A 12,911-nucleotide genomic window follows, 5' to 3' on the forward strand; every position below is an offset into this window, starting at 1 on the left:
CTATACTGGAAAAACCATAGCTTTGACTAGATGGACCTTTTTTGGTAAAGTAACATCTGCTTTTCAATATGCTGTCTAGGTTGGTCATAGCTTTTCTTCCAAGGAGTAAGTGTCTTTTAATTTCATGGCTACAGTCACCATCTGCAGTGATTTTGGAGCCCCCCAAAATAAAGTCTCTCACTGTTTCCATTGTTTCCCCATGTATTTGCCATGAAGTGATGGGACTGGATGCCATGATCTTAGTATTTTGAAAGTTGAGTTTCAAGCCAACTTTTTCACTCTCCTCTTTCACTTTCATCAGGAGGCTCTTTAGTTCTTCTTTGCTTTCTGCCATAAGGGTGATGTCATCTGGGTATCTGAGGTTATTGATATTTCTCCTGGCAATCTTGATTCTAGCTTCTGCTTCACCCAGCCTGGCATTTAGAATGATGTACTTTGAATATAAGTTAAATAAGCTGGGTGATGATATATAGCCTTGACGTACTCCTTTCCTGATTTGGAACCAGTCTGTTGTTCCATGTCCAGTTCTAACTGTTGCTTCTTGACCTGCACACAGATTTCTCAGGAGGAAAGTCAGATGGTCTGGTATTCCCATCTCTTGAAGAATTTTCCACAGTTTGTTGTGATCTATACAGTCAAAGGCTCCATACTTTAAATTTATTTATTTTTTAGATTTTAATACATGTTAAATAAAATCAACACCCTAGTAACATGGCCATGACTAAGCTGGTGCTGCTGGAGGTACCACCTAACCTCTGGGCTGCAGACCAACTACAAAGGCCCATGGGCCACTGGCCCAACCACCCCAAGGCCAAGAGGCAGCGATTTGAATGTCACATGTTGGCAAAGTCTAATCTTTTTTCCTGCACCATGTGGCATGTGGGATCTAAGTTCCCCAACCACGGATTGAACCCATGCCCCCTGCATTGAAAGCACAGAGAGTCTTAACCCCTGGACCAGCAGGAAAGTCTGGGAAAATCTCATCTTGACCACACTTTCTCGTAGAACTTGATGTCCTTGGAGGGGACCCTAAACTTTTGCAGGCAGGCCCCAGGGATGCATGATGCTGTTGATGTGGGTGATGCTATTGACATGCAAGGGCTCAGGAAGAGGAGGAAGGAGGCCATGGAGTCACTCCAGAACATCAGGGTGAGGCCCATGAGTGTGACCTGGCTCCTGAGAAGGTCAGGAAACTCAGGAGCCCCATGAAGGAGTGGGCGAACGAGACGAGAAAGAGGGTGGAGCCCACGGCCCACTTGTGCTGTGAGGGGGGGGTCCCTGCACACCTGGGACACTATGAGGAGCTCCAGGCTCCTCATAGTGATGATGACCACCACTGCCAAGGTGGCCATGCTGCAAGCCACCAGCATGCCTGGGGCACATGGGCCTGACTTGAGTCTCAGAGGAAATGCAGCCCAGTCTAGTTGGAGCCAGTGCAGAAGTACCACAGTCTAAAGAGGAGGTCATCGGCCAGGAGCCATTGCCGCCACAGATGGAGACGAAGTGGAGGACCATGGCCCGGGTGTCACACAGGATGATGAAGGCTCGGTGAAGGATTCTAAGAAGGACCAGTGGGGCCTCCTTTGGCCAGCAACCGTGTCTGGAAACAGCGAGCTTGACCAGAGGGCTCTTCATTCCCTCCTGCCTTGCTGCCTCCACACCCCCTCGCTCAGATCTGCTGGGTCTAAATTTAATGTTAATAAACTGCCCGCTCCTATAAACCAGTTATTGAAGAAATGACGTATAACATCATTAAGTGACATATAATGTCATATAATGAGAAATGACCCTCCTAAATGACATAATGTCTCAACAGAGTAAAAATGAGATTTTTGCAGTAGCAACAGTGTGTTTGCAGAGAGATGGGAGGTATTTGGGTGTGTATTTTCTATGGGGAGGAGGTTTCAGGAAAAAAAAAGAACAGACCAGCAGGTACTCAGCGATTCGGGATAGCCATGGCACCGGAGAAGGGAGTCTTAGCATCAAAGAAGGGCCAGCATTAGTCCCAGGAAGATGGGCATTTAATCATTATTTTTATCATGGGTTGTCTTTACTTCTGATCAGTGCGTTCTTTTCTTTAATAACTAAAGCAGATGTACAATGTATGTTTGATAGGCCATACGCAGGCTATTTTAGTTAGCATAAAATTTGAGTTAATTCAGGGATAAGCCAGAATGACTTCCCCATACCCCAGCAGATGAACATTTCTTTTATCAATCTGTTCTTGAGTTTTCTAAATATATAAACTATTTAATTCCTTAACATAGGACACATACTTTCCCACAAAAGAATGAAACTTATTACCTGCTAGGAGTTTCACATCTCTGCTCTCATAATACTCCAAGTTCCTGATTCTATCTTTATTTTTATTTATTTATTTTTTAAATTAATTTTTACTGGGGTATAGTTGCTTTGGGGGCTTCCCTGATGCCTCAGCAGGCAAGAATCTGCCTGCCAATGCAGGAGACACAGGTTTGATCTCTGGGTTGGGCAGATTCCCTGGAGAAGGGAATGGCAACCCACTCCAGTATTCTTGTTCTGGGAAATCACATGGACAGAGGAGCCTGGCAGGCTACAGTCCATGGGGTCACAGAGAGTCAGGCACAAATTAGTGAGCAAACAACAACAACATAGGTGCTTTATAATATTGTATTTGTTTCTACTGCATTTAGCAAAGTGAATCAGCTATGTGTACATATATCACCTCCTTTGGGGATTTCTTTCCCATCTAGGTCATCACAGAGCACTGAGCAGAGTTTCCTGTGCTGTTCAGTAGGTTCTCACCAGTTATCTATTTTATACATAGTATCAGTAGCATATGTGTGTTGATCCCAGTCTTCCAATTCTTCACTCCATCTTTATTTTTAAATAGTGATGTGTTTGTAGCATATACACCAGACAAGTCTTGTAGGGTAGCAGTATCCCGGATGACCTGCAGGAAAAAACAGTCCACTTCCTGTCGGGCCCCAGAGGAATTGAGAGCACAGTGAGGTAATGTTTAGTTGCTCAATTGTGTCCAACGCTTTGCAGCCCCATGGACTGTACCCCACCAGGCTCCTCTGTCCATGGAGTCCATTCTCCAGGCAAGAATACTGGAGTGGGTTGTCATGCTCTTCTCCAGGGGATCTTCCCAATCCAGGGACTGAATTTATGTCTCCTGCATTTGCAGGCAAAATCTTTACCAGTGAGCCACCAAGAAGCCCTGAAGTAAAGTTACCAGTTGGCTAAATGCTGTCACAAACCAATGGACACCACACCCAGCAGAGCCCTCCACACCCTGCCCCTGGGATTCCCAGATGCTGTGGCAAAACAGACCCGGGACAGGGACAGGGAATTCTGCCCTTTATAAAAGTATCTGACAGAATGAAAGCCTTTTGCTTTTTCAGGAAGGTATTTAAAATGTGTACAAAAGGCCTACTTACATTTAACTGTAAATGACAAAGCGACCAGAGGGTTTTGCAATGACAGGTTGTCTTGACACATTTGCTGTTTAGTCATGCCCATTTCCTAGGACCTGGCAGCCCCCAGCAGCCCTCAGTAGCAGGGATTCCATGGGAAGTTCTGGGTTAAATGAACAAGTGATGAGAAGAGTGTGCAGATGGACAAAGGCAGGCAGGAAACATGAATAAAGGGCAAACACTGTATTTGTGCAATGAGAGTACGATGACATTGAAGCCCCTGAAATTGCCTTTTGGTGTGACTATAAAGCTATTAGATAAATTTAAAGTGAAAGTATTCACCTGCAATCATACCTACTCAGTGAAGCCTTGTGTAACAGTTATGTAGTATACAGTTTGTCTATAAAGAAGTAGCATGGAAGGATGTCCAAGATATAGTTATGAGAAAAAAGAAAGTGAACTCCCAAAAGAAAGTATTAAATCGTGATCAGATTTTTGTAAAACTCCCCCCACTGCACAAATGTATACCCTCCCTGGTGGCTCAGTTGGTAAAGAATCTGCCTGCAATGCAGGAGACCTGGGTTCAATCCCTGAGTCAGGAAGATCCCCTGGAGAAGGAAACGGCAACCCACTCCAGTATTCTTGTCCTGGGAAAGAAATCTCATGGGCAGAGGAACTTCGTGGGCTACAGGCCATGGTGTCACAAGAGTTGGAGAAGACTTAGCAACTAAACCACATAAATATATATATATATTTGGTTACACATATACAGAGAAAAATCTGGAAAACTGTCCACTAAAGCATTTGCTCTGGTTGGTTCCAGGAAGGCTATCAGGGAACTTTCATTTTCCGTGTTTGTAGTTCTGTATCGTTTGCATTATTTCCATGCATACACTTTATTTTCATAAACATTTAAAATCTTAAGCCTTTTCTTCTATGTTTCCCTGCACTTGACCATATCTTAATTTTGTAGTTAGGAATAAAAAATGCAAATCACCCATTTTATTTTATTTTTAGTGTCTTTTTGAAATATGGTTTTTATTTTATATTAGAGCATAGACGATTTACAACATTGCGCTAGGTTTAGGGTTTACAGTAAGGGATTCAGTTACACATATACATCCACTCTTTTTAGATTCTTTTCCCATATAGGTTATTACTACAGAATATTGAGTAGAGTTCCCTGTGATACATAGTAGGTCCTTGTTGAATAAATCACCCATTTTAGCTACACCTTTTTTGTTTTTTGGCAACTGCATTAAAAAATAGTCTAATTCTTGGCTCTGGGGCTCATGCTGAGGTCAGCACAGACTCGATTCTGAACCAGCACTGTATTTAGCTTTTCACAAGTCACTGGGCTCTCGGGTGGGAAGAGTAGCTGTTCTTCCTCCTGCAGTGAAAATGTGGAATCACCAGCTATTTTCATCTGTGTAAGTACTAATTTCCTCCCATAGCTGTCTTCTCTCTCTCCTTTCTCCTTCCTGTTTATCTGGGCAGAAGCTGGCTGTGCTTGTCTAGCATGGACTCAGGAAGGATGGAGACCACCTCAGAGGGGATAAAGTAGAGAAACTGGACCTCGTCACTGGTCTTATCAACATTTATCTGTGAGCTCTCTCTCCCTCTCTCTTTTTCTAAAACATTGTTTTTAATTGAAAGATAATAGCTTTATTATCCAACAATATTGTGTTGTTTTTCTGGCATACAGCAACATGAATCAGCCACAGGTATACGTATGTCCCCTCCCTCCCACTTCCCACCCCGTCCCATCCCTCTAGGTTGTCACAGAGCTCTGGTTTGAGTTCCCTGGGTCATACAGCAAATTCCCACTGGCTATTTCACATGTGGTAGTGTATACGTTTCCATGCTACTCTCTCCATTTGTCCCCCTCTCTCTTTCCCCTCTCCTCCACCCCAGATCCATGAGTCTGTTCTCTGTGTCTGCATCTCCATTCCCACCCTGCAAATAAGTTCATCAGTACCATCTTTATAGATTCCATATATATGCAATTTTCCTCTTCACTGTGAGTCTTTGCTGGTCCAGGAATCCTGCAATTCTGAGCCTGGGGGTTTGTTTCTCATCTCACACATTCAGTTCAGTTCAGTTCAGTCACTCAATCGTGTCCAACTCTTTGCAACCCCATGAATCGCAGCTCACACATGGGTCAACCCAAAGGAGCCCCTGCCTCCAGGAGCCTTCTCTTCCCTCCTGGAGGCAGTGATGTCTTCTTTCTAGGGGAGCACCCTCTCAAATCTTGGCACTAAACACACTCTAAATCACAGCCTCAGCATAACCTCTTACTTCACTCAGAGGTATTTTTCGAGTCTTCCTGTAGAACTGAGTATTTCACTTACAACGTAGCCTTGGACCTATTTACTCTCCAGTCAGCCAGGGGGACCATCTGTCTTGAGATTTGCTCTGGTGAAAATACCTAGAGAACTGAGTCTTGTTACTGATTTTAAAACCACTTGTAAAGAAGAACTGATTCCAGGTGTTTTGTGGGTTGATCTTTTTTTTTTTTTTTCTTTTTCTGTCCCTCCCTGTCCTTGCCCTTCACACTTCCTCATGGGCTAATCCTTTTAAAGGGCGTTACTTGCCTACAGATCCAGGAGATGGTGAAGGACAGGGAGGCCTGGCGTGCTGCAGTCCACGGGGTCACAAAGAGTCAGACAGGACTGAGCGACTGCAGCTTGCCTACAGAGAGCACCACCCCATCTTTGGATTAAGAGAAGAGGGAAGATTATTGTTTATCCCTGAGCTCTGGGGACCCCTGTCCCATCTTTGGACTCTGGCGAGTGGGTGAACCAGCCCAGGCTGTTGCAGTGGGTTGCAAAGCTGGGACGTCTGAGAAGTGCCGTCACAAGCCGCTGCTTCTCTGCCCCTGCCCCCACGCTACCTTGACTTTTGGAAAAAATATGGCGAAGATCAATTAACCCCAGTGATGCGAGTGGTGGAAGAGTGCCAGGTACACGCCCTCAGGCTCTGCAGCTTCCCCTCCTGTGAGCTCCTTTGATTTGGAGAAATGACAGTGAGGTGAAAACCAAAAGGCAAAGCAGGGGAAGTGTGGTCGGGCTGCTTAACTGTCTTGTTGTTAGCAACCCACTTTCGGTCTAGATTGACGCCTGGATAGTAAAAGTGTTTGCTTGTTATGTTCTATGTGCTGGAAAAAAAAAAAAAAGAGTAAGACCTGTGTGTGTGTGTGTGTGTGTGTGTGTGTGTGTTTCTGTAGGAAATTCACCGCACCAGGAAGTCAAGCTCCTTGCTGAGGCCAGTGAGAAGAGGTCAGATAATTTCTCAGGTTTTTCTTTCCCTGGATTATATTCAGGAAGCTAGAGGGGAAACTGCAGTTCCTGCCTTGACACATTCTCACTGATATTTATTTATTAAAACTTTTTATTTATTTATCTTGGCTGCACCAGGTCTTAGTTGCAGCATACAGGATCTAGTTCCCGGACCAGGGATCGAACCTGGGCCCCTTGCCTTGGGATGCGGTGTCTCAGCCACTGGACCAGCAGGGGAGTCCTTGTCACTGATATTTAAAAGAGAGAAAACCTCCCGATTATTGGAAAGAAGCAGTGATGCACTCTGATGCCTTCAAGAGCTCGCGTCTGGCTGACTGGACATGCAGGGAGCATCAAGCCCAAGACTTCAGAGGGCAGGGGGCCAGGTGGGTTTTCAGATGCTTGGCTGAAGAGCAGACAAGTTATTGAACTTTGCTCAGCTTTGATTGGACTGGATGGACTCTTAGACTTAAAAATCTAAGAAATTTTGATAATACTGTTCTCTGTTGCAATTGGGGAAACCGATACTACATGACAAGCAGTGGCGATGCTTTTAATGACAGGTTACAAAGCAAATAAGGATGTCAGAGAGCCGGCCCTTCCCTTAGTGCCTTCAATGTGCCAGGTGTTATACTCGGACCCTTCTGGCAGGTGGGCGTTGTGGCCTTTCTACAGATGAGAACATTGAGTCACTTGATCTGAATTCTCCTGGACGGGGAGTTGCAGGGTTGTGTTTTAAACAGAGTTCTCTGCTGCCAAAGCCCGCTTCCTTCCTTTTATCTTACGCACTTGCCCTGACTCAGCAGCAGTGAGCTTGGGGGCACCTGAAGACAGCATCGCCAGGGCAGCAATGCCCAGAGGAGCCATGTGATTCTTCATGTAATGGGTCTCTGTCCCTGGCTTGCGAGATGGGAAACAAAGGCACCACTGTTCAGCAGAAACCCAGCAGGAGAGGCAAGTATTCTCTGTGAACTGGGGTCTTATTTAGGGTCGCCAGACCTGGCAAAATCTGGGACACCCAGTTAAATCTAAACTTCAGATAAGGCACAAATGCTTTTCAGTGGAATTACATCCTGTGAAATATTTGGGATGTATTTATAATAAAAAAGCATTCGTGGTTTATCTGATATTCAAATGTAACTACATCTTCTCTGGCAACCCTGACCTCATTGTATCACATCCTTGCTGTTGACTCTGCTCAGGAAACCCTTGCCCACTGTCTGCAAAAATCAACATGATTTCCGCCCTTCCAGGCCCAGTCCTGATGCCACGTCTTCCGAGAAGCCGTCTCCTCGCACGGCCCCACCACACAGAGCCCTGATGTAGTCACAGACAAGCCCTGCTCCTGTTACAGATGTCAGCTTCCTAAGGGCACAGGCTGGTCCCCTGTTCGCTGCCCCTCACTGACCTTTCACTCATTCCACAAAGACTTAGGTGGGGCCCACGTATGCCACCTGGAGGAGGAAACGGCAACCTACTCCAGCATTCTTGCCTGGAGAATCCCATGGACAGAGGAGCCTGGCACGCTACAGTCCATGGGGTTGCAAAGAGTCGGACACGACTGAATCGACTTAGCATGCATGCATGCACCTATGCCAAGTGCAAAGCAGGCCTGGACCCTGATCTTGTGGTTTTCATTTTGCAGAAAAGCCGGGTGTTCTCAGGCCAGTTACGAGCAGTTGTGTGAAGGGATGGAATAGAATGTGGCAGAGGGCTGCTCTGAGGCTGTCAGGGGCTAGGATGAACAGGAGGAACCCACAGGACAAGTCAAGAGAAATTTCCAGAAGACACTGAAGTGTAAGAAAGTCTGGTCAGTTTGGGGAACTGAAGGCAGGGAAGTGGGACCCAGAGAGAGGTTTTCTACGTGGTGGGTGGGAGGCAGGGGCCCGCAGGCAGTGTGGGACCGTGCCTGCTCCACCCTAAGTGGAGACGATGAGTCTGCAAGTGAGGGAAACCATCAGATGTGTTACCAGCTTTGGGGGCTGCTCGTGAGAGTTATGTGAAGGGAAGCATAAAAGTGGAGGAAGCAGGAGCAGTCAGAGGCCATTATGGGAATTCAGGCCAGATAGACGTGGGGGAGGCAGTGTGGACAGGGGCTCTCACAGTAGTTCCAGGCCCACCTGCTATCCCACCTGGTCTGGAACTTGTCCACCCTCCCCAAACCCCTTCCCCCAAAGTAGAGGTTATCTGCCTTACCCCTGAAGCTGGGCAAGACTTCCCCAGCCGACCCTGACTGATGGCAGGTGGGGAAAGGCAGTGTGGACTCTCCCTTCTCTGGACGTTCACCTCTGGGACCCCAGCTCCCACCCCATGAAGACACACCGGCCCATAGGGAGAGGCCTCAGGGGAGGCCCCTGCAAAAACCTGAGCCGCCAACCAGCAGCATCGATGCCAGACGATCCCTGACCCACAGCATCCGTTAGACTCTGGCTAAGCTGCGGCCCACGGGACTCGAATGGGATTGGTACACCTACCTTCCTCAAAGGGGACATGACTCCCTTCACGGGCTGAGGAGCAGGCTTAGGGCCCGGAACACTGACACTGGGAGTCTGCCTGTCCCCAGCTGTCCTAACTCACCCTGGGTTGGCTTTACCCAGACTCTTACTTGGGGCAGAAATACATTTGTGTGTATGCCACTGTTATTTTGGGTCTTAACTATGGGAGCAGAATTGATGTACTAACTAATGGAGGCAACAAGGGAGGTGTAAATAGAGTGGATGGAAGCTCTGAGAAGGAACAGTGACGTGTGTGAACATTTTATTGATCTGCCTTCCCCACGGGCACGTGTATAAGGTCAGGAAGGGGGAAGGTTTTGAAAGTATATGGGATCCACACTCACAGAGCAAATGGTTTCTTCTTTGCTTTTGGAAGACATGTTTTTCTTGACCTGCAGACTTTTTTTTTAATTTATATTTTAATTGGAGGATAATTGCTTTACAGTGCTGTGTTGGTTTCTGCCACACATTAACATGAATCAGCTATAGGAATACATATGTCCCCTCTCTCCTGAACCTCCCTCCTACCTCCCTCCCTATCCCACCCCCTAGGTTATCAGAGTACTGGATTTGAGCTCCCTGTGCTATATGGCAAATTCTCACTGGCTATCTATTTTACACATGCTAATGTATATGTCTTAATGCTACTCTCTCCATTTGCCCTACCCTCTTCTTCACCTGCCGGAGAAGGCAATGGCACCCCACTCCAGTACTTTTGCCTAGAAAATCCCATGGATGGAGGAGCCTGGTAGGCTACAGTCCACGGGGTCGCTAGAGTCGGACACGACTGAGTGACTTCACTTTCAGTTTTCACTTTCATGCATTGGAGAAGGAAATGGCAACCCACTCCAGTGTTCTTGCCTGGAGAATCCCAGGGTTGGGGAAGCCTGGTGGGCTGCTGTCTATGGGGTCGCACAGAGTCAGACACGACTAAAGTGACTTAGCAGCAGCAGCAGCAGCAGCAGCTTCTTCACCTGCTGTGTCCACAAGTCTGCTATGTCAGCTTGCAGACTTTCTCACTGAGTGATTTTTGTTTCAGTCTAATGTTAAATGATTAAACTGAGCTAGCTAAACTCTTATCAGCTGGGAGAACGGGGAGCATGTGAGAGACCCAGAGCTGTGGATTAAGGGACAAGGTAACCAGCAAGCTGGACTTTGTTTTACGTGTTTCATGTTCATCTGAATCTTGGTTGATGATGGATTTTTCAACGAAATGGGGAAATATAAAGCCCATACATGCTACAAGCTGGGACAGGAGAATGCTCTAGAATTCTGAGAGCTGCCTGAAGTTATCAGAGACTAATCCAAACAGACATATTCCACTGCATTCAGGCTATATCTGTTCACGCAGGCTTTTAGTTAGTCTCTTAACTGCTGCTGCTGCTGCTGCTGCTAAGTCGCTTCAGTCGTGTCCGACTCTGTGCGACGCCAGAGATGGCAGCCCACCAGGCTCCCCCTTCCCTGGGATTCTCCAGGCAAGAATACTGGAGTGGGTTGCCATTTCCTTCTCCAATGCATGAAAGTAAAGTCAAAGTGAAGTCGCTCAGTCGTGTCTGACTCTTAGCGACCGCATGGACTGCAGCCCACCAGGCTGCTCCGTCCATGGGATTTCCCAGGCAAGAGTACTGGAGTGGGGTGCCATTGCCTTCTCCAAGTCTCTTAATTAGTGAGCCTTAAAAAATCCTGGGAGAATAAAGGCAATATTGCCCTGGCCCGCCACCTGCTGGTAGCTCTAGGAATGGCAAGCTGGATAAACAGCCACGGGCACAGTGCTCACATTTTCTGGGTGTTGAGTTTTGCACTTTCTTTTCCCTGTTGCAATCCCTTTAAATTTTTTTTTTTGTAAATACTATCTTGTATATATACATATATATATATTTTTTTTTTTTACACATATATATGTAAAATGTGTGGAGTCCCAGCTATTTTCAAATGACAAAATTGTATTTCTCCCCAGCCTCCGCCCTGAAATTTCACGTGGGTCAGCCGTGCTCTCAGGACTGCCTGTAGCCTCTGGGTGCTGGTCATGGGCGGGGCGCTGAAAACCCCGGGGCAGGTGGTGGCCACTCTCTGGAAGGGGACACGGAGACAGCATCCGCAGTCAGTGCGCTGGGTCGTGGCAGAGCTCCATGGGTGGGACTGAGGGACTGCGGCAGCGTCGGTCAGGCTGCAAAGCTGAAGCCAGGACCAGGGAGCCACTGTGGGGTGGAGCCAACTGGATCGCAGGGCCTCCTGTCCAAGGAAAGTCCCAGGGAGGCCAAGGGAGGGGTGGTGTGCTGGCTCTGGAATGAATGTAGGGAGCTTGGGGGAGCACAGGTCTTTTTTGTTTACTTTTTATGTTATACTGGGGTATGGTTGATTGAAAGGTTTTCAAAAATTCTGATTTTAGGGGTAGGCTAGGTTTTAAGTGAGCTGGATGTGGGGCCGACTTAGGACGTCCATGCAAAAACGTACAGCCAGCAGCAGAGCGTCAGGGCTGGAGAGACTCGTTGGTCAGGGGCAGTGGGATGAGAGTGGGTGAGACGTGGCTGTGCAGGACGGAGCAGGGACAGAAGCTCATACAGGTCAGGGCCTCATGGAGACAGGAAAGGAAAGAGAGAGAGCAAAGCCCAGAAGCACGTTGTTGGAGGTGACAGGAAACCAGCTTCTGGAAGGCGGGAGTGATCGCTCATTGAACTGAAAGCATCAGGAACAGGAGGGCCGAAGGACATCACCTGAATTGGCAGTTAGGTCCCTGTGAACTAGAGCAGCAGCTGGAAGCTGGTGGCAGGGACCGGCAGTGCTGGTAAGCTGGGGACCAAGGGCAGGTCGGGATGAGAAAGGATGCTTGAGACTGAGGATGGTCAGAAGGGCTGCACTACGGAAGAGCCGGGGGAGGACGAGGCTGGCTAGGAAGGGTGTTCAGTACAGCATCCAGGACGCAGTCAGTGCTCAAGACCACGGGAGTCATCCCCCACTCACTGACTGTATCAAGATCACACGTGCCAGGGCTGTTCTGAGCCCTGTAGATACAGTGCGTGAGCAAGAGACACAGAAACCCCGGCAGAGGAGCTTACCTTCTGGGGAGACAGAGAGTAGACAAAAGAAACAACTCACGTTGTATGGTGTATTCCTTAGTGGTCAGTGCTATGGAGAAAGCATAAACTAAGGGAAGAAGATAGAACGTTGAAGGAAGGGAAGGATTTTTAGATCATGTGGCCAGGGAAGGGCCCCATTCAGTGAAGACCCAAAGGAAGGGAGAAAAGTACCTCCAATTAGGAAGTGAGGGGATAATGATAATGATCACCACCCCTGTATCAGCATTCTCAGTGCGCCACTCCTGCAGGAACAGGTGTAATTGTATCGTTACCACCATCTTTGCCAGGGAATGGTATTGTCATCACTGTCCTCTCTGGCTCCCCAGTGGTTTTGGCAGCACATCTGACGGCCCGGGTCCAGCTACAAGAGCCTCTCAGATGGAGAGCCGCGTCCTGGGGAACCAACTGCAACCCCACAGTGTGTACATCAGGTCCACAGCTCGGATGGGAAGGCACCTGTGAGCAGTCACTGCAGAGGAAAAGCTGCATCATGTGTGCACCGAGGGGAGATGGGCAGCACCCGGTGGGTCTTCCTGTCCCACCTGCAAGTACGGGTCCTCCTCATAGGCCACCCTCAGACCCAGAGTAAGCGACACAGAGACACCTCCGGGGCAACAGAAAAGGTGCCAGCAGCTCGAGGAGGTACAGGTGGAGAGTGTGTGA

The 12,911-nt window shown here is 47.8% G+C and overlaps 1 pseudogene; it reads right to left on the reverse strand.

Annotated features, from left to right (window-relative positions):
* Positions 1 to 674: 674 nt before the first annotated feature.
* Positions 675 to 7,543, reverse strand: LOC102410851 (annotated as a pseudogene).
* Between the last annotated feature and the right edge of the window lie 5,368 nt (positions 7,544 to 12,911).

This window comes from Bubalus bubalis, chromosome 14, assembly GCF_019923935.1.
Source record: "Bubalus bubalis isolate 160015118507 breed Murrah chromosome 14, NDDB_SH_1, whole genome shotgun sequence".
Lineage (NCBI taxonomy): Eukaryota > Metazoa > Chordata > Mammalia > Artiodactyla > Bovidae > Bubalus > Bubalus bubalis.